The 26,925-nt window shown below is 38.1% G+C and overlaps 1 long non-coding RNA gene across 5 annotated transcripts in view; it reads right to left on the bottom strand.

The window, feature by feature from the left end:
• Nucleotides 1–1,964: 1,964 nt before the first annotated feature.
• LOC134484769 (uncharacterized) overlaps nucleotides 1,965–26,925 on the bottom strand; it is a 40,192-nt gene continuing 15,231 nt past the window's right edge. The window contains exons 2-3 of one of the 5 annotated variants that reach the window (XR_010062537.1): nucleotides 4,883–4,940; nucleotides 1,965–2,394 (exon numbers count right to left, since the gene is read on the bottom strand). This is a non-coding gene — a long non-coding RNA (uncharacterized LOC134484769). Of the gene's footprint in view, nucleotides 2,395–2,710; nucleotides 3,162–4,882; nucleotides 4,941–26,925 lie in introns of those variants that run through there. The other 4 variants (XR_010062538.1, XR_010062539.1, XR_010062540.1 and 1 more) reach the window with 4 other exon arrangements.

Raw genomic sequence — 26,925 nt, 5'->3', positions numbered from 1 at the left:
TTGCAAACAACTTCTTTCACAAACATCTTTGGCAGGAGAATTCTGAAATTTTGCATTTCCTATTTGACTTTGCTGGTACTCTGACAGAATCAACTCTCAATTGTTTGGGACTTTACGGGGAATTAAACACTACAAACAGAGATGAATGCATCATATGCTCTGCCATCTGTGTTAATATGGCTTCAGTGAAGAACAACTATGCTACAGCTATTCTTCTGTTTTTTCAAATATTATCCTCATACAAAGTGTGGAATCTAAGGGTTGCTGGATGGATAGGTCGAGAACACTGGCTGAGAGCTACAAATGCAGAAGTGGGATGGTACATGCTTGGGGCGTAAAAAGCCTGTGTGTAGATCATAAACAACTTCAAAATATTCATTGCTTTAATAATTACTTGGAAGTGGACTTCTGTAAAATGACTTCAGCAGACCAGCATGGTAGAGAAACAATAACTGATTCCCTGGAGATTTAAATGCACTGGATTGTGAAACATGGACTTTGAGGTAGAGACAAGTCAGTGAATGAAGACTGGATTATCAATCCTCTGTTGTCTCTTAAGTTTCCCTGCCCCATGGTTTGAGGCCTACAGCAACAGATTTTTTTGGAATGAGGAATAGAACGAAAGCCACTTTGTTGAAAATCCCAGTCATAAGAAAATACTGACATCATCTGTGACAAACATCAAGTCTCAGCATGGCTTCAGCATGTCTGAATGTCTGCTGTCAGCATGGGCTTTTACTGCCATCCCTTTAATAAATGCAGAGCTCCAATCTGCTTCAGCCACATCATCATCTCTTCATTCTGTTGCAGGTAGATTAGATCACTGTGTCTGCCTATGCAGTCTTTCTCTACATATAAGGACCCAAGGAACAATTCTCACTCCAGGGAGCTGTTGAAAGTAATCTTGAATTGCATTGGTGTTGTTAGTAGATGTAATGTCTTCAAATCCCAGAAGACCATGTTTGCAAAGGAGTTGATTGAGGAAGTCTTGGGTATTTCAGTATTAGGGGCAGGTTGGATCGATGAACAGGACCGCCTTCCCAGACTAGATCTTGCAGTTCACATACACGTGAGCCATGCTGACAGGGTGCAGCTTCCAAGAAAAGAATGTTTAGTTGAAGATATTGGTCTGTTTGAGAATGGCAAACCCAATGTATTCTAAACCATGCATTCTATTTGAATCCCCGTAGAAAACATGGAAGAAAGAAGCCTTTACTTTTCCATTTTTGCACTCACAGTGATACCAAATCCTCATAGACATTAGAATCTGCATACTGAATATTTATCCATATGTCAATGACCAGATAAGACATCTTGCCTTTTGGACTAATAAACTAATGGATTCTAGGACTTTAAAAATAGTCAGTCATTGTTAAATTATGTGTTCCATAGTCTGTGATCATTGTGACTAGTCCGATTTCTCTGTACAGAGAGATTCATCCTTTACTGTCTGTTGGGGAACACCAACTACTGCACCAGATATCTAGAGAAGACCTTTTATGGCATTTTGTCTCTAGTAAGAGTTTCAGGTCAGTTACAAATTTCCAATGGCCACATTACCTTAGTCGGATTTTCTTATGATGCTTTGATACAGTCCTTCTTTTTTTCTATAGTTCTTGGCAACATAATTAAAATAGCAATTGTAACCTATTAAAGAAATGCACAGTAATCTATTTGCATGAATGCAGCAGAGAGGATTATAGGATAAACAAGAATTGGAAAGCAAGATATCCTTCCTTCCTAGGACCAAGACCAGGAAATCTTAACTACATAAAAATCTGAGACAAGTTGTCTGAAGTTTGTTCTTTTCTTCAATCATGGGGATCCTAGTGAAGGAGCTCAAGTCTGAAGAGTTGGCAAAAATTACCTTCATTTCTGATCCAGGTCAACTGCTGAATACCTCATTCATGGACCTGAAGAAACTCTGTATCCATCCTTCTATAATGTGTATATATCAATGTATCATTCATAGAATGGACACTTTACTGTTGGTTTGAAAGCAACAATTTGTCCCTGGAGAGACACAGATTTCTTCTTTCGCACATTATTTGACAGGCTGATGGTGGGTCTCATAAGTTCATTCCGGGATTTGCTTTACAATAATCATTCAGTTATCTGGAAGAAACACTTTTTAATGTAGTGAGATCTACTAGAACAATATCAACCATCATCTTCCATTCCCAGTTTAATGCTGAATCATTCTCCACTAATTGTCTGTGGTCTCTGATGACAGCAGCATCTCCACAGACTAGTCTGAATATTGCTCTTAGCACTGCATTTAGGATACATCAATGTGATTTCCTTACCACTTTCATTCCCAGGAGAGTTTTTCAATTCATTTCATCTGATGCGTCTAATCTACATTGTCAGCCAGGATGAGTTTTGAGAGTTTTTCTAAAAAAATAAAGAAAAAATGGAAGAAATGAAAGAAAGGAATCCGGCAAGTATATCTCACCAATTGACTCAGAAATCTAAAGTGTTAGTCAGTGGAAATACTAGTGGAAAGTCTGAGATCATGAAGTCTCTACTAGAAGCGCTTCTCTCTCCAAGGTATTAGTGTAAGAGAGAAACTGCACTATTGGTATCCAAAGCATGGAGAAGTTTACTCTGAGCAGAGGACACAATACTTGCCTTTTATTTCTTACTTAGGACCTTTTTATAATTGACAAAAAGAATAAATGCAATGAGCTCTCAGTAAAACATCTGTTACCTTCAAAATTCTTGGCATTTGGAATAAAGAAATGAATGATATAAAAACTCTGACTTCCAGGAGCCATAAGAACTGCGAAGTCCAGCTGAGAGGCTCGCAGCTCTAGATTCCCATATGCAGAAGGCTCAGAACAAGTCTATCTCTTCAGTGATCCTACTCAACTCCTACAAGGACACACTGAGCTTTCCGAAGTACCATGTATTTCATCCTTTTTTTATAACAAGACAGAAGACCACCTTCCTTCTTCCCATCTCTGATCTCATCATCCTCTTCCTTCTCACTCCACAATGACTGTTTACTCTCGATTAGAGTTAAATTAGTAAACACTAGAGGTACTGAGGGGATATCTGAAGGGAGTTGCAGTCACGACAACACTTGTGACATCACAGAAGAAGCTAGTCCTCTCCAGGTTTCAATAGATGTTTCAGGGAGGGCCTACTGATTATGTCATTGTGATGTGCCATGGCTTACCTGTAAAACATCTTTCCTTACATTGACCAGATTCAAGGGTGCCCATTCCACGTATGTCTCATGTGACACAGTAGAAACCATTATGTACTCCATCTCTCTAAAGCTAGAGACTTCTCTTTGCTTTATTAGCAGTTACAAACTTGGGATGGAGAAAGGTAGTCAGTGGCTTGGCATGGGTAGAAAAGATTTTGGAACATCTAGTGTAGAAGATTCTTCTAGATAATATTTTTATTCTCAGGTTCATTCCTGAGATATAGAGTTCAATTTTCTTGGTTATCTATGTATCACAAAGGCCAGTATTTTCCCTACAGACCTTTAATTAAATGAATATTGTATATCACTTTCTTATTGTACTTTCCTTGACAGGGGACTTCATAAATATTCCTGAATGTGTACTGAAAAATTCTTTTTTCCTATTCCATTATCTGCAACAAAGTGATTTTGGCAACAAAGTGTGCCCAGCTATAGAGTGAGCATAACAGTGTGAGTACTGTGTACTCACTTCAATTAATAAACTCCTAAAAGCTTCTTTTATGTAAAAATTACCAGGCATCAGAAAAGCAAAGGGCAACATGGACTACAGAATTCGGTTCTCTAGTCCCATTCGATATCAAACCTGCACTACCTATCTTCCTGTGTTCCCATGGCCAGAATTAAGGGTTTTGGATGTTTTATCATTATTCGTCCTTAAGTAGCAACCTTAGATACAGGAGGATAGGCAGGGAGAAGAATGACATGTTTATCAGTCAAACCTCAAACTCAATATGTTCATAATACAGGAGGGAGTCTATTTGACATTGTCATTTCTGAATTCTACATTCTTGACCTAGTTTGGCAGATTCTATGTTAATATTCCAACGAACCACCTAGCTGTAGGAGCCACCAAAAGTGTATGTGTATATATATATATATATATATATATATATATATATATATATATATATATATATATATATATACACACACACACACATCTGGCACCAAATGATATAAAATTGATGAGCCTAAGAACTGCAATCGGCCAGGAATCATATATAGACATTTCCTGAGAGACACTGCTAAAGTATGTGAAATACAGAGGTAAATGATAGTGGCAAACCCATGAACTGAAAATGGACTTCTTGTTGGTAAATGTTGAGAAAGGATTACAAGATCTGAATGGGGCTTTAATCCCCACAAGGACAATGCCAATACACGAAACCTTTCTGGTACTAAATCAATATTCAAAGACTGCTCATGGGCAGACCAATGTCTCCAACTGCAAATGTAGCAGAAGATGGCCTTCGTGACACCAATGAAAAAAGAGGCCCTTGGTCCTCCCTAGATTTGATTCCCAGTTCAATGGACTGTCAAGAGGCAGTAAGGGGGGTTATTGAAAAAGGGGAGGGGGACAGGTTAGGGCTCTTATGGACAGGAAACTGAGAAAGGAAATTACATTTGAAATGTAAATATAGAAGTATCCAATTAGAAACGCAATAAAAATTCCTAAAGAAATGATAGAGTTAAAAGAAAAGAAAACTGTCAATGAATCACACATATTGATACAGAAATCTAAAGGGTAACTGTCATGGAATGGTAATCAGAGAAATACTAGTGGAAAGACTGAGATGATGATGTCTGAACTAGATGCACATCTCTGTCCCAGATATCTGTGTCAGAAACAAAGTGCACTATAGGAATCCAAATCAAGGAGGAGTTTACCTTGAGATGACATGACGATACAATACTTGTTGTCCCTCCTTCCTCAGGACTATTTTTCCTGGGGAAAAAGAATGAAAGCCATTAGCTCTCAGAAAAACAACTGTAAACTTCCGAATACCTGACTTTTGGAATAAAGAAATTAATGATAAACAACCTCTGACTTCCAGGAACCATAACAAGCAATGAAATCCAGATGCTACCTAGAGGCTCCCACCTCCTGAATCCCATATTGGGAAGGCTCAGATCAAGGCTATGTGTTCAGTGAACCCTCACAACCCCTACACAGCACTCCTTGTGCTTTCCCATGTACCACATATTTCTTCGTTTTTTGAACTAAAACTTCCTAGGCCAACTTCCTTCTCCCCATCTCTGATATCTACATCTTCTTTGATCTTCCTCACAAATAGCTGTTTACACTGAAATAAAGGCCAATTAATAAACCCTAGAGGTACTGAATGAATGTCTGAGAGGCAGTTGCAGTCTGGAAAACACTGTGACATCACAGGAGAAGCTAGGGATCTCCAGTATACAAGAGATTTTTCAGGGCCAGCCTAATGATGATGTCACTGAGAACTGCCATGGCCTACCTGCTAAAGAGCTTTCTTTATATTGACCAGATTCTAAGGTGACCTTTCCAGGTGTGTCTCCTTTGACACAGTGGACACATTTATGTAGAACATCACTCTAAAGCTAGACAGTTCTCTTTGCTTTAATAGTGGTTACATGCTCTGAATGGAGAAAGTTATTACGGGTTTTGCATGTGTAGAAAAGATCTAGGAACATGGGATGTAGGACAATCTTCTGGATTATAATTTTATTCCCAGTTCCATTCCTGTGACAAACAGTTCAATTTCCTAAGTTCTATCTGTTTCCCAAAGGCCATTGTTTCCCTACAGATATTTAATTGAGTGGATTTTGTATTTCATTTTCTAATTGTTCATTCCTTGATAGGGCACATTATAGATATTCCTGAATATGTACTCAAAAATTCAGTTTTGCAATTCTAGTTTTTTGCAATGATTTTCGCAACAAAGCTGCTCAAGCTAAAGAGTGAATGTAATAGTGTAAATATTGTGTTCCTACTTCAAGTGATAAACTCCCAAATTTTTATTTTATGCAAAAATTACCAGACATCAGTAAATCAAAGGACAGCATGGACTATAGCATGCGGTTCTGTAGTCCCATTAGGTATCATTTCTGGAAAATCTACCTTCCTGTGTTCCAAGGCTGAGACTTCAGGCTTTTAGATATTTTACCATGATTCTTTATTCAGGCCATACAAAAGATACAGGATGATGGGAAGGGAGAGGAATGCCTTGAGGCCCAGTAAAAGTTCAACTTCGATAGGCGCATAAGAACAGGAGGGAGTATATTTGGTATTGGCATTTGTGGATTCTCCATTCTTGACCTAGGACCTCAGAATCCATGTTAAAATTTCAACTAATTTCATAGATGTATAAGCCATCAAATATATGTACATATATATAAAAATAGATATAGATAAATAGATATAGATATATAGAGATAGAAAAGAGATAGAGCTAGAGACAGAGGCAGAGATAGATAGATAAATATATGCATAGATAGATAGATAGATAGATAGATAGATAGATAGATAGATGGATAGATAAATAAATAGATCAGACACCAAAACTAGATACGATTCAGATTAATAAAGCTAAGAAGTGCATGCTGCCAGTAACAGTTTATAGATCTTCCCTGAGAGACACAACTAGAGCATGTCAGTTACCGAAGTGAATGCTAGTGGCAAACCAGAGAATTGTAAACGGACCTCTTGTTGATAAATTTTCAGAAAGGATTACAAGAGCTGAAGAGGCTATCAACCCCATCAGAACAATGAACAAGAACTTTCTGGTACTATACAGATAATCAAAGACTGTACATGGACAGGCCTATTGCTCCAACTGCATATGTAGCAGAGGATGGCATTGGTGGACACCAAAGGAAGGTCCTCCCTAGGTTTGACTCCCAGTTCAAGGATATGTCAAGGGAGAGTAAGGGTGGTTTAAATGTCAAGGAATGGAAACATTTAGGTCTCTTATGGAGAGGTAACTGGGAAAGGAAATAACATTTAAATGTAGATATAGAAATATCCAAAAAATATTAAAATTAGCTTAAATTAAAAAAAAATTATGAAAGAGATAAAAGTAAATAAAACTGCAAGGTAATCAGACATATTGATTCAGAAATCTAGAGGGACACTGTTAGGGAATGGTAGTCAGCATAACACTAGTGGAAAGACTGATATGATTAAGTCTGAACTAGAAGCATTTCTCCCTCCCAGATATCAGTGTCAGACACAAACTACAGTGTAGAAATCATGTACACGAAGGAGTTTACTCTGAGCTGAGGATACAATACTTGTCTTTCCCTTCCTCCTCAGGACGTTTTCCTTCTGGAAGAAAAAATAGAAGCCATGTGCTCTCAAAAAAAAAAAAAAAAAAAAAAAAAGCTGTACCCATCCCAACACCTGACTTTTGGAATAATGAAATTAATGATAAAAAAAAAAAAAACCTCTGACTTTCAGGAACCATAACGAGCAAGGAAATCCAGTTGCTACTAAGAGGCTCCCACTTCCTGAATCCCATATGTGGAAGGCTCATGTGTTCAGTGAACCCTCACAAACCCTACACAGCACTCACTGCACTTTCCCATGTACCACATATTTTTTTCATTTTTTTCAAACTAAAACAGAAAGCCAACTTTCTTCTACTCATTTTTGTTATATACATCCTCTTTGTTCTCTTTTCCAAATGGCTGTTTGCACTGAAATAGAGGCCACTTAGTAATCCCTAGAGGTACTGCAGGAATATATGTGATGCAGTTTTTTGTGACATCACAAAATTAGGGCTCTCCTGGGTACAAGAAATTTTTCAGGGAGGGTCAAATGATGATGTCAGTGAGAACTGCCATGGCCTACCTCCTAAATAGCTTTCCTTACATTGACCAGATTCGAGTTTGCATTTTCCAGGAATGTCTACTGTGACACATTGGTAACATTTATGTACTACATCTCTCTACAGCTGGAAACTTCACTTTGCTTCATCAGTGGTTACAGGCTCTACATGGAGAAACTCAGTTAGGGGCTTGTATTGAGTAGAAAAGATCTAGGAACATGGGATGTAGGAGATTCTTTTGGATAATAATTCTATTCCCAGTTCCATTCCTCTGACAAACAGATCAATTTCCTATTTTTTCCCTGTTTCCCACAGGCCATTTTTTCTTTACAGATGTTTAATTGAGTGAATATTGTATTTCATTTTCTAATTGTTCATTCCTTGAAAGGGGTCTTTATAGATATTCCTGAATGTGTACTCAAGTATTCTGTTTTCAAATTCCAGTTTTTTGGCAATGATTTTGGCAACAAACGTGGCTAAGCTATGAAGTGAATTTAACAGTGTAAATATTGTGTACCTACTTAAAATGATAAACTCCCAAATTTTTATTTTGTGCAAAGAAATAACTGCCTGAGTAAATCAAAGGACAATGTGGACTATGTAGTCCCATTAGATATGATCTCTGTAATATCAACCTTGTCGTGTTCCAAGGGTGAGATTTCAGGGTTTTGGATGTTATAAAATGATTCTTTCTTCACGCCAAAGATAAGATACAGGAGGATTGGCAGGGAGGGAAGAACTAGAGGTCCAATGAAACCTCAACTTCATTAGGGTCATAAGAATAGGAGCGAGTCTATTTGGCATTGCCGTTTGTGGATTCTACCTTCTTGACATACCTGCTCAGAATCCATGTTAAAATTGCACGTAATCTCATAGTTGTAGGAACCACCGATATATATATATATAATCAGCCACCAAAACTAGATAACTAGATAAGATTGATGAACCTAAGAAGCACATTCTGTCAGGAACCAGATATAGATCTTCCCTAAGTGACACAAAAAGAGTTTGTCAAATACAGAAGTGAATGTGTTGTTGCAAAAATATAAAAATAAAAAAGTTGTCTTATATCCCGCTATCTCTGGCACTGTAGTTTCCCAAGTCTCTGCTAGATATCTTGGTTGAATACATCACCACTCCTCAGCTGCCCAGTGTCTCTTATTGCCACACATGTTTTTACACTCAAAACCTCACATGAAAGAACACACAACACAATAATCTTTGACCCAATTGATAAGATATAGTAGCCCACATAAGCATACAAAGCCTGGTACGATCCATACCTTAGGGACAATAATAACAACCAGTAAATACACAGAGCAGTATCTTAAATTCACCTGCCATGGCTTCTCACCCTCTCCTATTCCTGTCTCTCCTTTTTCCTCTAGTCTCTTCTACCTCCTTCAAACTTCATTCCTGCCCATACTTCCTTCTCTTCCAATGATAGGCCTGCTTCTATCCTGTACCTGCCCCTCACCTGTACTTCACAAATTTAATGTGAAAGCTGTTCTGTAGAATTCACCTGAGTTCTGAGTACAGGACAAGGCAGCTGTCCTTGGAGCAGTGGATTAGCATCAAAATACAGATAACTTTAGTGTAAACAACGTTTCCCCCTTTTTGTCCAGTTAAACAGACATTTCATTTATATATATCAATTGAGTAAGATTATTACTATTCTACAATTTATAAAGCATTTGATATACTCAAAACCCAGTCTGTCACTATATCAGTTAGAAAGAGCATTTAGTTCTTCATTCCAGCTTCAGAAAGGCTTAAAATCTATATTATGTCTTGGCTAGCTTGTATACTATCTGATAACTATCCAGTAAAATATGTATATTCAGAGTTATACAGCCTGATAAGCAATGAGGCTATAATCCGTCTCCTACTCCGTCAGAAATCTGAGAGTGACAAAATATCTATACACATAGGATGTCTTAGAGGGCTTCTAGAACTGAGAGGTTGTAGAGACAAATCTCCAATAGCACAATCCCCTGTTAGCAACATGTGAGCTTAAGTCTTCAGCCTCCTGACACAAGATCAACTGACAGCCTATTGAAAGGCAGACTTGGAAGGGCTGATTACCCTGTATTGGCAGGGTTTAACCCTCAAATCCTCTGCATAATTTGTCCTTTTCTGGATAGTATTAATCTGCATATGAAACAGGCATTTTTTCCAGTGACTGCCTAACCACAAAGTATTGCCTCATTTGGAGGTAGAGATGTTCAAATTCTTCATTAAATTTGCCAAAGGGGAACAGTTAGGAGAAGATATGACTCAACAAAAGATACGTAATAACTTTAAATCTCAAATTTTGTGGATTTCTTACATTTTTGAAAAGCATCTATCTATCTAAGACAATCTGGACTGTTGTCTTTATATCTTAATTTTTTCTTGATAGTACTCTTACAAAGTCAGATGCATGACTTTAATATTTCAATCTTGACTCACAGGTTTAATCAACTCAGAAGTGTGTAATGACAAAAATAATAGAACTGGCTCTTGTAATTTTAAATTTTTTTCCAATTATTTCTATACCCAAACAAAGATAAGATTAAGCTTAGTTACCAAATACGATTATGACTGTATAACTAAATCTAGCTTATTCCTCCCTGCTAAATTTCAACCAATTTTCAAATCTTTATAAAAACATCTTTAGAATAACCACTTCCAGCCCCACCCCACAAATTCCAGGTAATTGAGACAATGGATCCACCATAACTTCTTCAAGTTGTACATGGGCGTTGAGATATCCTTAGGTGTAGGGGTTAGGAAAAATGAAACAAATGCGATAGCCGATATGTCCTGACTGGACCCAGCTGAAATTCACTGAAACCAGGATTCCAAGTAGGTACACTCTACAAAATACAACTCTCAGGAAAAAGGTTAAGAATCGATATATCTTTTGTTTGATTCTCCCGAATATATATTTGATAGCCGTCTACTGATATCAAACCTGATCAGTATGACTCTGTGAGGTTTCCAGAATCCTAATCACAATTTTTAAAAACACAAGGACAAAATCTTTCTTCCAAAATACTCTGTTTCTTAATCTGAAACCAGAGAAGCTTGTATCTTGCACTCTCTCCCAGAGTAATAATATAAGCATAAAACTCAAAGTCACACCCATCCTGAAGATTAAACAATTTTTTAAAAAAGGAATTTATGTATAAAATGAGCCTGATATAACTCAGTACTTGGTGATATCAGAAAATAAACCCAAAGTTCCCATGGAGCCCACGTTAAGAGAATTTGAACTTGCTATTGTCGTAAATATCAAAAGTAACCACAAATCATCGCTAAGCGTCATCAACGAGCCATATAGTGGGATAATTCATAAAACTAATCGAATACCGTCTATCAATTCTAATATCAATAAGAAAACTTCAAACCAGGACTTTTGCCCAAAATATCTCAGTCTGTTAAGCTCTCTACCTGAAGCCACAGATTTTTCTTTATCATTAATAACTTCTACAATATATGTCTGCATTCACTTTCCCTGTTGTTACAGACATTTCATCAAAACTCTCTACTTGGTAGTGCCTAATTTTTCCCTAAGTTCTGAGCAGTAGATGAAAATCCCCACCTGATTCAGGTAATCTCTCTACTCTCTTCTTTCTTTTTTTTTTTTTTTATTAACTTGAGTATTTCTTATATACATTTCAAGTGTTATTCCCTTTCCCGGTTTCCGGACAAACATCACCCTCCCCCCTCCCCTTCCTTATGGGTGTTCCCCTCCCAAACCTCCCCCAATTGCCACCCTCCCCGCATAGTCTAGTTCACTGGGGGTTCAGTCTTAGCAGGACCCAGGGCTTCCCCTTCCACTGGTGCTCTTACTAGGATATTCATTGCTACCTATGGGGACAGAGTCCAGGGTCAGTCCATGTATAGTCTTTAGGTAGTGGCTTAGTCCCTGGGAGCTCTGGTTGCTTGACATTGTTGTACTTTTGGGGTCTCGAGCACCTTCAAGCTCTTCCAGTTCTTTCTCTGATTCCTTCAACGGGGGACCTAGTCTCAGTTCAGTGGTTTGCTGCTGGCATTCGCCTCTGTATTTGCTGTATTCTGGCTGTGTCTCTCAGGAGCGATCTACATCCGGCTCCTGTTGGTCTGCACTTCTTTGCTTCATCCATCTTGTCTAATTGGGTGGCTGTATATGTATGGGCCACCTGTGGGGCACGCTCTGAATGGGTGTTCCTTCAGTCTCTGTTTTAATCTTTGCCTCTCCCTTCCCTGCCAAGGGTATTCTTTTTCCTCATTTAAAGAAGGAGTGAAGCATTCACATTTTGATCATCCGTCTTGAGTTTCCTTTGTTCTAGGGATCTAGGGTAATTCAAGCATTTGGGCTAATAGCCACTTATCAATGAGTGCATACCATGTATGTCTTTCTGTGAGTGGGTTAGCTCACTCAGGATGATATTTTCCAGTTCCAACCATTTGCCTACGAATTTCATAAACTCGTTGTTTTTGATAGCTGAGTAATATTCCATTGTGTAGATGTACCACATTTTCTGTATCCATTCCTCTGTTGAAGGGCATCTGGGTTCTTTCCAGTTTCTGGCTATTATAAATAAGGCTGCGATGAACATAGTGGAGCACGTGTCTCTTTTATATGTTGAGGCATCTTTTGGGTATATGCCCAAGAGGGGTATGGCTGGATCCTCAGGCAGTTCAATGTCCAATTTTCTGAGGAACCTCCAGACTGATTTCCAGAATGGTTTTACCAGTCTGCAATCCCACCAACAATGGAGGAGTGTTCCTCTTTCTCCACATCCTCGCCAGCATCTGTTGTCACCTGAGTTTTTGATCTTAGCCATTTTCACTGGTGTGAGGTGAAATCTCAGGGTTGTTTTGATTTGCATTTCCCTTATGACTAAAGATGTTGAACATTTCTTTAGGTGTTTCTCAGCCATTCGGCATTCCTCAGCTGTGAATTCTTTGTTTAGCTCTGAACCCCATTTTTTAATAGGGTTATTTGTTTCCCTGCGGTCTAACTTCTTGAGTTCTTTGTATATTTTGGATATAAGGCCTCTATCTGTTATAGGATTGGTAAAGATCTTTTCCCAATCTGTTGGTTGCCGTTTTGTCCTAACCACAGTGTCCTTTGCCTTACAGAAGCTTTGCAGTTTTATGAGATCCCATTTGTCGATTCTTGATCTTAGAGCATAAGCCATTGGTGTTTTGTTCAGGAAATTTTTTCCAGTGCCCATGTGTTCCAGATGCTTCCCTAGTTTTTCTTCTATTAGTTTGAGTGTGTCTGGTTTGATGTGGAGGTCCTTGATCCACTTGGACTTAAGCTTTGTACAGGGTGATAAGCATGGATCGATCTGCATTGTTCTACATGTTGCCCTCCAGTTGAACCAGCACCATTTGCTGAAAATGCTATCTTTTTTCCATTGGATGGTTTTGGCTCCTTTGTCAAAAATCAAGTGACCATAGGTGTGTGGGTTCATTTCTGGGTCTTCAATTCTATTCCATTGGTCTATCTGTCTGTCTCTGTACCAATACCATGCAGTTTTTATCACTATTGCTCTGTAATACTGCTTGAGTTCAGGGATAGTGATTCCCCCTGAAGTCCTCTTATTGTTGAGGATAGCTTTAGCTATCCTGGGTTTTTTGTTATTCCAGATGAATTTGCAAATTGTTCTGTCTAACTCTTTGAAGAATTGGTTTGGTATTTTTATGGGGATTGCATTGAATCTGTAGATTGCTTTTGGTAAAATGGCCATTTTTACTATATTAATCCTGCCAATCCATGAGCATGGGAGATCTTTCCATCTTCTGAGGTCTTCTTCAATTTCTTTCCTCAGTGTCTTGAAGTTCTTATTGTACAGATCTTTTACTTGCTTGGTTAAAGTCACAGCGAGGTACTTTATATTATTTGGGTCTATTATGAAGGGTGTCGTTTCCCTAATTTCTTTCTCGACTTGTTTCTCTTTTGTATAGATGAAGGCAACTGATTTATTTGAGTTAATTTTATACCCAGCCACTTTGCTGAAGTTGTTTATCAGCTTTAGTAGTTCTATGGTGGAACTTTTGGGATCACTTAAATATACTATCATGTCGTCTGCAAATAGTGATATTTTGACCTCTTCTTTTCCGATCTGTGTCCCCTTGATCTCCTTTTGTTGTCTGATTGCTCTGGCTAGAACTTCAAGAACTATATTGAATAAGTAGGGAGAGAGTGGGCAGCCTTGTCTAGTCCCTGATTTTAGTGGGATTGCTTCAAGTTTCTCTCCATTTAGTTTAATGTTAGCAACTGGTTTGCTGTATATGGCTTTTACTATGTTTAGGTATGGGCCTTGAATACCTATTCTTTCCAGGACTTTTATCATGAAGGGGTGTTGAATTTTGTCAAATGCTTTCTCAGCATCTAATGAAATGATCATGTGGTTCTGTTCTTTCAGTTTGTTTATATGATGGATCACGTTGATGGTTTTCCTTATATTAAACCATCCCTGCATGCCTGGGATGAAGCCTACTTGATCATGGTGGATGATTGTTTTGATGTGCTCTTGAATTCTGTTTGCCAGAATTTTATTGAGTATTTTTGCGTCGATATTCATAAGGGAAATTGGTCTGAAGTTCTCTTTCTTTGTTGGGTCTTTGTGTGGTTTAGGTATAAGAGTAATTGTGGCTTCATAGAAGGAATTCGGTAGGGCTCCGTCTGTTTCAATTTTGTGGAATAGTTTGGATAATGTTGGTATAAGGTCTTCTATGAAGGTTTGATAGAATTCTGCACTAAACCCGTCTGGACCTGGGCTCTTTTTGGTTGGGAGACCTTTAATGACTGCTTCTATTTCCTTAGGAGTTATGGGGTTGTTTAACTGGTTTTTCTGTTCCTGATTTAACTTCGATACCTGGTATCTGTCTAGGAAATTGTCCATTTCCTGAAGATTTTCAAGTTTTGTTGAATATAGGTTTTTATAGTAAGATCTGATGATTTTTTGAATTTCCTCTGAATCTGTAGTTATGTCTCCCTTTTCATTTCTGATTTTGTTAATTTGGACGCACTCTCTGTGTCCTCTCGTTAGTCTGGCTAAGGGTTTGTCTATCTTGTTGATTTTCTCAAAGAACCAACTTTTGGTTCTGTTGATTCTTTCTATGGTCCTTTTTGTTTCTACTTGGTTGATTTCAGCTCTGAGTTTGATTATTTCCTGCCTTCTACTCCTCCTGGGTGTATTTGCTTCTTTTTGTTCTAGAGCTTTTAGGTGTGCTGTCAAGCTGCTGACATATGCTCTTTCCTGTTTCTTTCTGCAGGCACTCAGCGCTATGAGTTTTCCTCTTAGCACAGCTTTCATTGTGTCCCATAAGTTTGGGTATGTTGTACCTTCATTTTCATTAAATTCTAAAAAGTTTTTAATTTCTTTCTTTATTTCTTCCTTGACCAGGTTATCATTGAGTAGAGCATTGTTCAATTTCCACGTATATGTGGGCATTCTTCCCTTATTGTTATTGAAGACCAGCTTTAGGCCGTGGTGGTCCGATAGCACGCATGGGATTATTTCTATCTTTCTGTACCTGTTGAGGCCCGTTTTTTGACCAATTATATGGTCAATTTTGGAGAAAGTACCATGAGGAGCTGAGAAGAAAGTATATCCTTTTGCTTTAGGATAGAATGTTCTATAAATATCCGTTAAGTCCATTTGGCTCATGACTTCTCTTGGTCTGTCTACATCTCTGTTTAATTTCTGTTTCCATGATCTGTCCATTGATGAGAGTGGGGTGTTGAAATACTCTCTTCTTTCTTAAATAAAACTTAATCACTTGTTAATAATACCTTAATAGAAGAAGTATCTTGTGTAACTAGGATTTCCACACAAAATTCCCCTGTGGAGCCTGTGTTAAAAAGAAAATGTGTATCCTGAAAGACTTACTAAACAACTCTCATTAAAAAGCAGCTTTAATCTCTTAACTCTCTGAACTGCCATTACTTATCACACAGCAGGGGACCAACAGCCTGTCAGCCCTTGCTTCTTCCCCATTTTTGTTTTATATTCTGCTCTTAAGTTATCAAGAATTAATATGGCACAGGTGTCCTCTTACTTAGAAAATAAAAAGGTTCTCTCAACTTTTTGATTACTAGTGGATTCTTGCCCATCACCTTGTTTTGCCATCTGTTGTTGTAAAAAAAAAAGAAAACTTGTCTTTTACCATGCTATCACTAGCACCATAGTGTCCTAATATAATAGGTAGATATCTTGGTGAAAACACATCCCTATTCCCTGTCAGCCCAGTGTCCCTTGCTGCCACACAATTTCCTATACTCAATCCCTCACATAGAAAACACACATCACAAAAATTTTGACCCAATTGCTAAGATATAATTGCGCACTTAAATATACAAAGCCCTTTACCATCCATCCCTTAGGAACATTAATAATAACCTGTAAATACACAGACCATAATTGTAACCTCACCTGCCATGACTTCTCACCCTCTCCTCTTCCTATCTCCCCTTTTTCCTCCAGTCTCCTCCTCTTTCTTCAAACATCTCTCTCACCCATTCTTCCTTCTCCTCCAATGACCTCCTTCTTTACATGGTAAAGAAAAGTTCTTTACATAGTACAAGTAAAGAAAACAAATTACTCCCAAAGCATCCTTCTATCATGTACCTGCCCCACACCTGTACTTTACAAATTCAATAGGGAGGTGATTTTGGTGAAGTCACCTGAGTTCTGAGTACATGAGTAGGCAGCTGTCCTTGGGGCAGTGGAATTAGCATCAAAATACAGATAACTTCAGGGCAAACCACAGCAAATAGCTTTGATATCCTAGTGAAATCTTTCAAGCCAAGTAAAACTGCAAATGTGATAATGTTCTAGTTTCTTCTCATGCTTGATGCTGAAAAGAGTGATAGTGTATGAGAAGAAATATTACATAGTACACGTAAAATAAACAAATTACTCCCAAGGCCAACAAGGCTCATAAGTAAGCAATTTGTTATAGAGTAACAAAGAGTAAGCAAAGTAGTTTTCTCATTCGGTTTCCCTTCACTGTAGGCAGCATTTTGAATTTACAGAGAAATGGTTGATATTGTATCATTTATCTTTAAAAGTACTCTAATAAGAATCTTTTAAAAAGCACAAATCTAAATATGTGTATAAAAATGTCATATCTACTTTAAATGATCAGAATGCACACCTGTGATTGTCAATCCTTATTAAATCCTATCAGAGAGCTGAGGGTACAACTGGGACAGAAATCAGTCCTCAACAGTCCAGCATGTGTGACAGTCACACCATTAGCCTGTGCCACCATTGTTCTTGATCCCTGGCCTTAAAAAGTCCCTGTCTTTTCGAACTTCAAATTGTTCCCTAATTTTTTTTTTACATCAGAGGCAGTAGTTAAAACATGTTAGCCAGCTTAACAAACAATTTTATTTTTCCAAATGCTTTTTAAGGGTGCTGGTCGTCACTAATTATTCTACATTTCCTTTGGTGATGGTGGAAGCACTGGTCTTCCACAGAGGAAATTCCTAAAAGACCTCGACCACTATTATTGCAAATGCCAATGATGTTGCTCCCTGAGTGGTGGTAAGCTCCAGGAGGATTTTTATGTACTTCTTAGAATTAGAGAGATATGAGGGGAACAACCGAGCGAAACGCTGCATGAAGTTCTCAGTACAGTTGGTCCTTGGGGCTATGACTCACCAAAGAGCAATGAGGCTGTTCTAAAGAGTGGGCCATACCCCAGGATTTTTAAAATGTTGTGCCATTCCTCCTTCACAGCACTTGGCAATACTCCATGTCAGAACCAAATTTGAACCATGCTTTTACCCTGGATAGAATTTCAAATACTATACTGAATAGGGAGAGTGGGCAGCCTTACCTTGTCCTTCACTTTAATGAATTGTTTTAAGTTTCTTTATATTTAGCTTGACGGTCATTACAGGTTTCCTCTCCCTTGCTTTTACTATGTTTCTCCATAGGACTTGTCTCCCTTATCACTCACCGTCTTTTATCATGAAGTGGGGCTGGAATTGCTTTTTCTGCATCTAATGAGATTATCATGTAATTTTTCCTTCAGTTTCACTTATAGTAGATTATAGTGATGGATTTTCAGAATTTGAACCATCCCAACCTCCGACTAGAAATTAAAAATTACACAGCATAACCTACGGAAGTACTCGCCTGCATGCTCTAACAACCCCCCCCCCGAAAAAAACAAAAACAACATGCAAACAAAAAAAAATCATTCACCCTACAGAACAGATTTTATACTAACATACACACTCAAACATCCCACCCAAAAAAAACAAAAAACCAAAATACATGCAAGCAAGAAAACCCTGCACCCACAACATCAAAATAGCATGAAGTTAATATCACTGGTCATTAATACCGTTAAGCATTAGTGGCCTCTATTCAACAACAAAAGGACAGAGGTTAAAATAATGGATGTAAAAACAGGATCTGTCATTCTGTTGCATTCAAGAAGCACACTCCAGCAATTGAGATAGACATAACCTTAGACTAAGGTGTTGGAACATATTTTCCAAGAAATAAAACAAGAAACAAGATGGTGTAGCCACTCTAACATCCAGCAATCAGACTTCCAAACAAAAGTAATCAAAAGAGAAGGGGAAGGACACTTCATATTTATTAGAGGAAAAACCCACCAAAATGGCATCTCAATTCTGGATGTCTATATCCCAAAGACAAAAGTAGCAACATTGGTGAGAGAAATATTGCTGAAGCTCAAATATCACATCGAACCTCACACATTAATAGTGGGGGATATCAATGTCCCATCTCACCAAGGGCAGGCCATTGAGACAGAAACTAAAAATAAAACAATAAAAATAGAATATATAACTGCCAGGGGTTTCAATTAATCTGACCTCATTCATATCTACAGAATATTTCACATGAACACAAAAGTACACACTTTCTTTTCTGTACCTCATGGAACATTATCCTGAACTGATCATGTTCACCCTCAATAAACAAGTCACAACAGACACAGAAAGACTGTGCTAACCATTGGATCTTCTCAGATCACCATGGATTTAAACTGGACTTCAACAATAACAAAAAGTCTATAAACTCATGGATATTCAATAGCTTGCAACTGAAGAACCACAAGTTCAGAGAAGACTTGAAAAAAAAAGTTCCTAGAATTCAATGATAATGATGGCATATTGTCTCCAAACTTAAGGTACATAAGGAAAGCAGTGTAAGAGGAACGTGCACATGCAGCACAGAGCAATTTTATAAAGAAACTGGAGAGACCCCATACTAGCAGCTTCCCAGCACACATGAAATCTCTAGAATAAAAAGAAGCAAACACATATTAAAGGAGGGGATAGAAAGAAATGATCAGACTCAGGGTGAGAGTGATCCACCAGAAACAAAAAGAATACTAATATTAACAAAAACAAGAGCTAGTTCCTTGGGAAAATCAACCAGACAGAAAAACCCTTAAATAGATAATGTAATACGAGGTAAGACAGCATCCAAATAACAAAATCAGAAATGAACAGGGAGACACATCGATAGACAAAGATGAAAGTCACAGAATCCTTAGGTCTCACTTCAAAAACCTGCTTTCTACAAAATTAGAATCTCTGAATTAAATGGATGTTTGTGTAGATGGATAACACTGACCACAGGTAAACTAAGGTAAGATAAACTATGTAAATAGCTGTACAACCCCTAAAAAGACACAAACAGTAATTGAAAGTTTAACCACTGAAAAATTCTCAGGGCCAGTTTCATTGAGCGCAGACTTCTACCAGATTTTCAAAGAATTCTCAACCTACTCCAAAACACAGAAACAGAAGGAAAATCACCAAACAGATTCCACGACACCACTGTCGCCTTGACACCGAAATCACAAAATGACTCAACAAAGAAAGAATTTCAGACGAATTTTCTTTACAGACAATGGTGGAAAAAATACTAGGTAAAATGCTCAAAAACAAAATGAAAAGCATTTCAAACTGCCATTCAGTGCAATCATGTAAGCTTTCTCCTGAGGATGCAGGAGTGGATCAATCTATGAAAACCCATTAAAGTGATTCACCATATTAACAAACTTAACTGAAAAAAAATTGTGCCCTCTGCACTTCAAATTAACGTGGGAGCTCCCCTTGGATTTAACTTTTTGGTAGTTGCATATCATAATATATATTTTTTTAATAAAATACATATATATTTTAATAAAGTAACATTAAATTGTTATATCCTAACATCATAATATATAACTAATATTAATATACTATGTTAATATTAACATGTATTTATACATTAAATTATTATATTAATAAGGTAAATATAATTAATATTAATATATTTTGTTACTATATTAAATTAATATATATTGATATAATAATGTAACTGATATATTACATTAATATATCAAAAATAATATATTAATTATTAACATATTTAATATGATTTATTAATATTCACTATTACTCAATGGTGTGAAGGAGCAGAATTAAAGAAAGAAGGAAAAAATGCAAGACTATCTCTTAAATGCTGAAAATGCTTTTGACAAAATCCATCGTCGTTCCACATTTAAGGTCTCAGGGAGACCAGGGATGTCAGGCACATACCTAATGTAATAAAATACTAAAATAAATACAAAAAATATTACATAAAATGCAATATAGCAAGCCAACAGTTAATATCTAAATAAGGGGTAGGGAAGCAAAAGGCAATTCTACTAAATTGGAGAATGAGAACAGACTGCACACCTCGCAGCATCCTTTCAGTAAAGTCCTTAAATTCCCAGCTAGAGCAATAAGACAACCAAAGGAGGTCAAGGGGATGATATCGCAAAAGGAGAACTCAGTGTATCACCATTCACACATCATATAATAGTGAACATATGTGATCCAAAAGTTTTACCAGAAATGACCTACATATGAAAAACACCTTCAGCCAAGTGGATGGATGAAAAATTAAATGAAAATAATATGCCATGCAAATGACAGAGAGGCTGAGAAGAAATTATGGAAGACATGCCAATCACAATGGATATATATATATATATATATATATATATATATATATATATATTATGAAATATAAATTAACTCTAACCTAGCACATCAGAAGCATTTCTGGTGTGAACTCCAAGTCTCTGAAAAGAGACACTGAGGAAGGTAGCAGAAGACAGAAAGACCTCCCATGCTCACAGACGGGTAGGATTAAGAGAGTTAAAGAGGCCATCTTAGTTTTGGGTGTAGATTCAAAGTTCCTATCTTGCAGTCAGGATGACATGGTTGCCAAGGTGCATGCAGGAGAAGAGGCAATCTTGCAGTCACATATGGAGTCAAAGATGACATCATCTTGCTGTTTGGGTGTCATATGGTTGCTCATTGTGCACATGTGACATCATTGGCTGTGGAAGCAGGGTCAACCTGAAACATCTCTGGCTTTCTACCATGCAGATGGTGTTACAATTTCTAAATCACATCAATCACCAAAAATAACCAGGGTAAAAACCTGTGACAGAGGGATGGCAGCCATTACTGGAGAAGGAAATGGCTTTGATGTCCCTAAGAAAAAACTGCTCATGCCATGGCCAGTCAGGCCAAGCAAGCATAATGGGATGAGGAGATCTAGATTTAGAGACTGAATGTTTAATGTTTTCTTGTGAAATTTTAGCCTACTCATGACGGTTCACTGTTATCAGAAAATTTTTAAAGTGGAATAATATGCAGGTATGAGCAATAAGGACATTGTGAAGCTGCAGTTAACTAAGTGGAACAAGTTGAGAAACCTGAAACTCCTCTGGGTGAGATCATTGAAAACCTTGAGAAAAAGGAACACTGGGCATGGATCACTGAAGAAACAGATATCCACAGAAAATACAAGAGACATGACTGAGGAAGAAACAGCTGTATCTACTGGACTATGGAGCAATAGTTAGAGCCCCTACAAGGGGTGATCTCTATTAACAGAAAATTTGATTCAGAAATACTGTTGAGGAAAGCTTGTTGGAATTTCCAAACCCAATGACCCATAAAGAAAACACACAATTTGGTTATTATAATTATAATCTATAAACGTGTATTGGGTAGATCCAACGTTATCATAACTTATACTCCAACCATAAAACCCCTGCTACATGTGCATTCTTCAGGCCACATGGATTGTTTCCATCATTACTTCCTCCTCTTTTTCTTCAGTCCTCTCCCTTCCCCTCTTACCCTCTTCTGCCTCTCTACCAAACCCCACTGTCATACCTTCGGTACCAACTTTCCCCTCCGGCTATCTGTAATAGGCTCTAGCATTTACTGACCGGTTAAAATGGGAAGAAGTTTCATATGTGATCACCAGTGTCCATGATAGAGGGCTAGTTGGTGGGGGGAGACCTCCTTTGAGGAAGCAAATAAATATCAGGATACAAATTGCATTTGCTTGGGAAGAGCAAATCTGTATAATGCTATCAATATCTGTCCAGTGGATTGTGAGAAAATGGGGAATATTCTTCCTAAAGACCCAGCTATACTACACCTGGTCTTATATCTGAAAAGACCTCTGCCATGCAGAGAGTACATGTGCTCCATCATGTTCCTAGTGGATTTCTTCATAATGAACAGAAAATAGAAATAAGCCAGATGCCCCTCAACCAAACAGTGGCTACAGATAATTTAGTTCATTTACACTATGAAATACTATACACATATGAAAAATAAGGACCCCAGCTCTGAAAAAAAGAAAAAAAAAGAAAGAAAAATAAGGACATTGAGAAGCTGCGGTCAAGAAGATGGAGTGAGAAAGTATTGTCCTGAATGAAGTAATTGAGACCCAAAATAACATGTATATATTCATTAAAAGAGGGTATTAGCCATTAAGTACAGAATTCACACACTAAGTTCTATGGAACCACAGAGGATAAACAATAAGAAAGGGCCAAGAAAAATGTTTGAATTTCACTCAGAAGGAGGAACAAAGTAATGAGAAGAGGCAGTTGGAAGGAAAGGATTGGGTGACTGAGGGGATGGGAAGGTAAATAGGGTTTGAGAATCATTTCTTGGGAGAGATGAGCAAGAGGGACAGAGCGCCAAGAGAATAAACTGAAATCAGTGACTGTCCAGAGTTGGTACTATCTCTATGATTTGCCAGCAATCTGGAATGGGTGAGGATACCCTGGCGTCCATGAGGGTGACTTTAGCTGAGACTCATAACAGTGGGGATACGGACACCGAAATGGTCAATTTCTGTAGCCACAGAGGACCCAAGGTGGAAGGATAAGGAACCAAACACATCCCCAAAATTTTGACCCAGAAATTGCCCCCTCTATAAGAGACACACGGAGAGAGATGGAAGAGGAAATGAGGAAATGGCCAAAGGAAAAGTGGCCGGATGTGAGACTTATCCTATGGGCAGACGGCAAACACTGACATTATTAATGGTCCTTTCTTATGTTTGCAGACGGCAGTGTAGCATTATTGTCCTCTGCAAGGCTCCAACGAGCAGCCGACTGATACAGATGCACAGGCACAGGGCTTGATATCAGACAGTGCTCAGTGAGTCTCACTAAAGAGCTGAGGGAAGGACTGAGAGAGGTAGAGGAGCACAATGGTTCTCACATGAGTTCAGTAAACCCGTCGCCTGTCTGTGGATCCTGTTCTCCTACCCGGGCTGCGTTTTCAGGACCTAGTGGGAGACGATGAGTCTAGTCCTGCAGAGACTTTATGTGCCAGGAGACGGGGTGTACCCAGAGGGGTCCTCTACTCAATAAGAGTAGAAGGGGAGAGGATAGGAGGAAGAACTGTAAATGGTGGGTGCCTGGAGGAGTCTGGTGACAGGGCAGAATTCAGAATGTTACCTGGTGAATATATACAACCATTCTAACAAGGGGCCAAGGCATGACATCATGGGGGTGGGGCATGACATCATAGGGGTGGGGGAATGACATCATAGTGGTCGAGGCATGATATCCTGAAGCCAAAGAGAAAATAGATGAAACTAGAAAAAAAAATCAGCCCAAGAGGGAAATGAGACCTAGAGACACAAACATGGCAGGCGTTTACCTATGAATGGTATCGGCTGTGAGATAAATCATATTCCATCTACAATCCACAAATGCAGAGAGGACAAAGGAAAGGAGAAGGCACCTTGAGAAGAAAAGCATCGACCTATCTGAAAGGAAAAACTGGAACAGGTTCTGTGAGTGAGTGAGTGCGACTGAGGACAGGAGCAGAAGTTCAGAGGGGAAGATGGAGGGATAGCGGGGTGTAGAGAGAACCGGCCAGAAATAGAGGACATACGGGTTAATGCAGAAACTCGATGGAAGCACTGGTTAATTCATGATGTCTAGAGGGCCACGTTCCTGAGGATTTATTCTGACAGAGAATGCAGAACATGAACCTGCAATCCTTTGAAATCGAGCAAGTAGGACCTCAGGGTTGGGTATGGGGCACATTCAGTGGAGTCGATTTCTGAGTAGGTAAAATGGAGATCACTGAACAACAGACCGATGCTGGGTCAGAGATTATAAAGATATAGCAATAGAGGACTTCCTGGTACCTTAAGCCTGCAACTGATGTAAGTGCACACAAAAATCCCTTCCTGCTCTCCAAGGTTCGTTTAGCCCTTTTGACCCTGAGTAAATTATATGCACACAACCATAGCGTGTCCCTGAATACCTTCTAACAGAGCTGTGACACTGAAATCCTTGGAAGACACCAAAATTCACTTGCACGCAGACCAATATTCTGCTGACTAACTGTTTCCTGGGTCCACTTCATCCTTTCACACGTTTTATGCACCTGGACACTCTAGGTAGGAGACAAGAGATGAGTGTGTGTGTGTGTGTGTGTGTGTGTGTATGTGTGTGTGTGTGTACATAAGTGTGTTTGTGTGTGTGTGTGTCTGTCTGTGTCTGTGTGTGTATCTGTATATTGGTTATCGTCTCTGTGTCTGTGCTTCTGAATATGTGTGTGTGTCTGTGTGTTTGTGTCTGTTTATGTGTGTCTGTGTCTGTGTGTTTGTCTGTTACTGTCAGTCTCTCTGTGTGAATGTCTGTTTGTCTAACTGTCTATGTCTCTTTCTGTGTGTCTCTGTGTATCTGTGTGTGTGTACATACATATGTGTCGGTGTGTGTGTTTGTGTGTTTGTGTATATGTTGTGTGTGTTAGCCATGCATAAGCTAACCATCCTCACACAGAATATCTGGATTGCTTTTCTTTATAGAATGTTGGCGAATCTTTCTCTTGTCCTAAAAGACCACTCTGGTTCTCAACTCTCTCTGTGAAGCCATGACAGTTTGAGTGATTTTCATGTGAGAGGAGTCTGTCCTATTGAAAATTGCTTTCCTGGATACAATATCACTTAAAAAAACACATCTCAACATTTATTTTCCTTATAACGTGATCCCTCGAGGGGATTTTTCCATCATCATCATCATCATCATCATCATCACTATTATTATTATTACAGGACTATTCCATTATATTGTTATCTGTGTTGTTACCAGTGTGCTAAAGTTCATTGATGGCACAAAGAAAGATATTGTTTCATGTGGGTCTTGGACAGCCACGATTTTGTTCTTGAAACTGAAAGATTTATTTGCATGCTCCCATGAGTAAATACATGCAAGTACAGAAAGTTCCTTGGTCTTCTACATGAGAGTGACATCCTCACATAGTCCTCAGATCTACATGAGAAACAGAGAATTTAGATGGGCAATGAAAAGTAGGGTGATCAAAAACCAAGTTGGGGAGAAATAAGACAGTTTTCCACAATGTTTCAGGCTTTGGGGATTGGTAGACATTACATAACCATCTTATTATTCATAGCAGAAATAGTCAAAATTAATAAAGGCAGAAATTTTAACAACATATTTATGCTGGCTAATTTAAATTCCCATATTTCATCTGTGGAACATTATATATTCTCTTTCAGGTTCTTCTTGAAATTATTTGAAGAAGTGAAAACTGGTATGTGTTTATCTATTCACATTCATAAAGCATCACCGTTGCTCTAGTGATGAACAGACTGCACAACTGTCAAGAGACAGACTGACTTTCTTGCCAAAGAAAAAAATCTTCACCTTCATGGAGGCAGTTTCATTCTTAGGTGCAGAAGTTTAAAATCCCCTGAGAATGCTTCCTACAGGTACCATTTCCTGTATATTGTAATATCCTAGAAAATGGGTTTCTTTTTGCATTTTATTTCAAGTGTTAAGATCTACAAACAAGTTTTGAGTGCGTGTACTATTTGTAGATGTAGTCTTTTTTCTTTCCTATAGATGGATTCTGGTTTGTGGACTCTCAGGCATTTTCTGATCCATCTCTCACAGCAGGGGCTGCAAATGAGATGAGTCTTAATCAGGAATAAAGGAAAGAAGAAAGGTAAGGTAATAGATGATGCCCTTATGTATTTAACCCCTCTGAGTCTGAGATGGCTGTTGTCATCAACCTGTATATCTAAACGTTAATTTGAAACAAAGTACACTCACATGAGTTTAAGCCTTTGTACTTTTCATTGTGTAAATATATGCAATAAAGAGAGCTTTCAAAGTAATAAAGTTGTGTGATGTGTGTTACTCATTTAACAGATGCCCTTGTATAACTTAAAAGAATATATAAATGGTTTTCCTTCATGTTGAAGGTAATGAAGACAGTGTCTCTTCTAACAGTATATGTAGTAATTTTGACAACTATTAAATTAAATATGTTCATATCTTGACAAAACATCAACCACAATTGCTTATGGGATACTTCCTATACTTTCTCAGTGTTTTTTCCTAAATATTGACTTTAAAATGCAGTTAGCAGAATTGATATTGAGGAGAATGGCAGGAGAGAGGAAACTGAATGAGAGGGGAGATTGGGAAGGGAGTGGCCTTTGCAGGAATTAGGTATAGGGAAAGCAGGGAAATGAGAATGGAAGATAACCTCATACTAATACTGTCCAAACTCTTCCACAAAATTGAAACAGATGGAGCACAACCACATTCCTTATATGAATCCACAATTACTCTTATACCTAGCCCACACAAAGACTCAGCACAGAAAGAGGACTTCAGACCAATTTCCCTTAGGGATATTGATGAAAAAATTCTCAATAAAATTCTTGCAATCCGAATATTACAACACATCAAAAAAAATCATCCATCATGATCAAGTAGACTTGAACCAAGGGATGGAAGGATGGTTTAATA

Source organism: Rattus norvegicus (genome assembly GCF_036323735.1).
Source record: "Rattus norvegicus strain BN/NHsdMcwi chromosome Y unlocalized genomic scaffold, GRCr8 chrY_unlocalized_5, whole genome shotgun sequence".
NCBI lineage: Eukaryota > Metazoa > Chordata > Mammalia > Rodentia > Muridae > Rattus > Rattus norvegicus.
The sequence above is the reverse complement of the archived record's forward strand: the minus strand, read 5'-3'. Positions and strand labels throughout refer to the sequence as shown.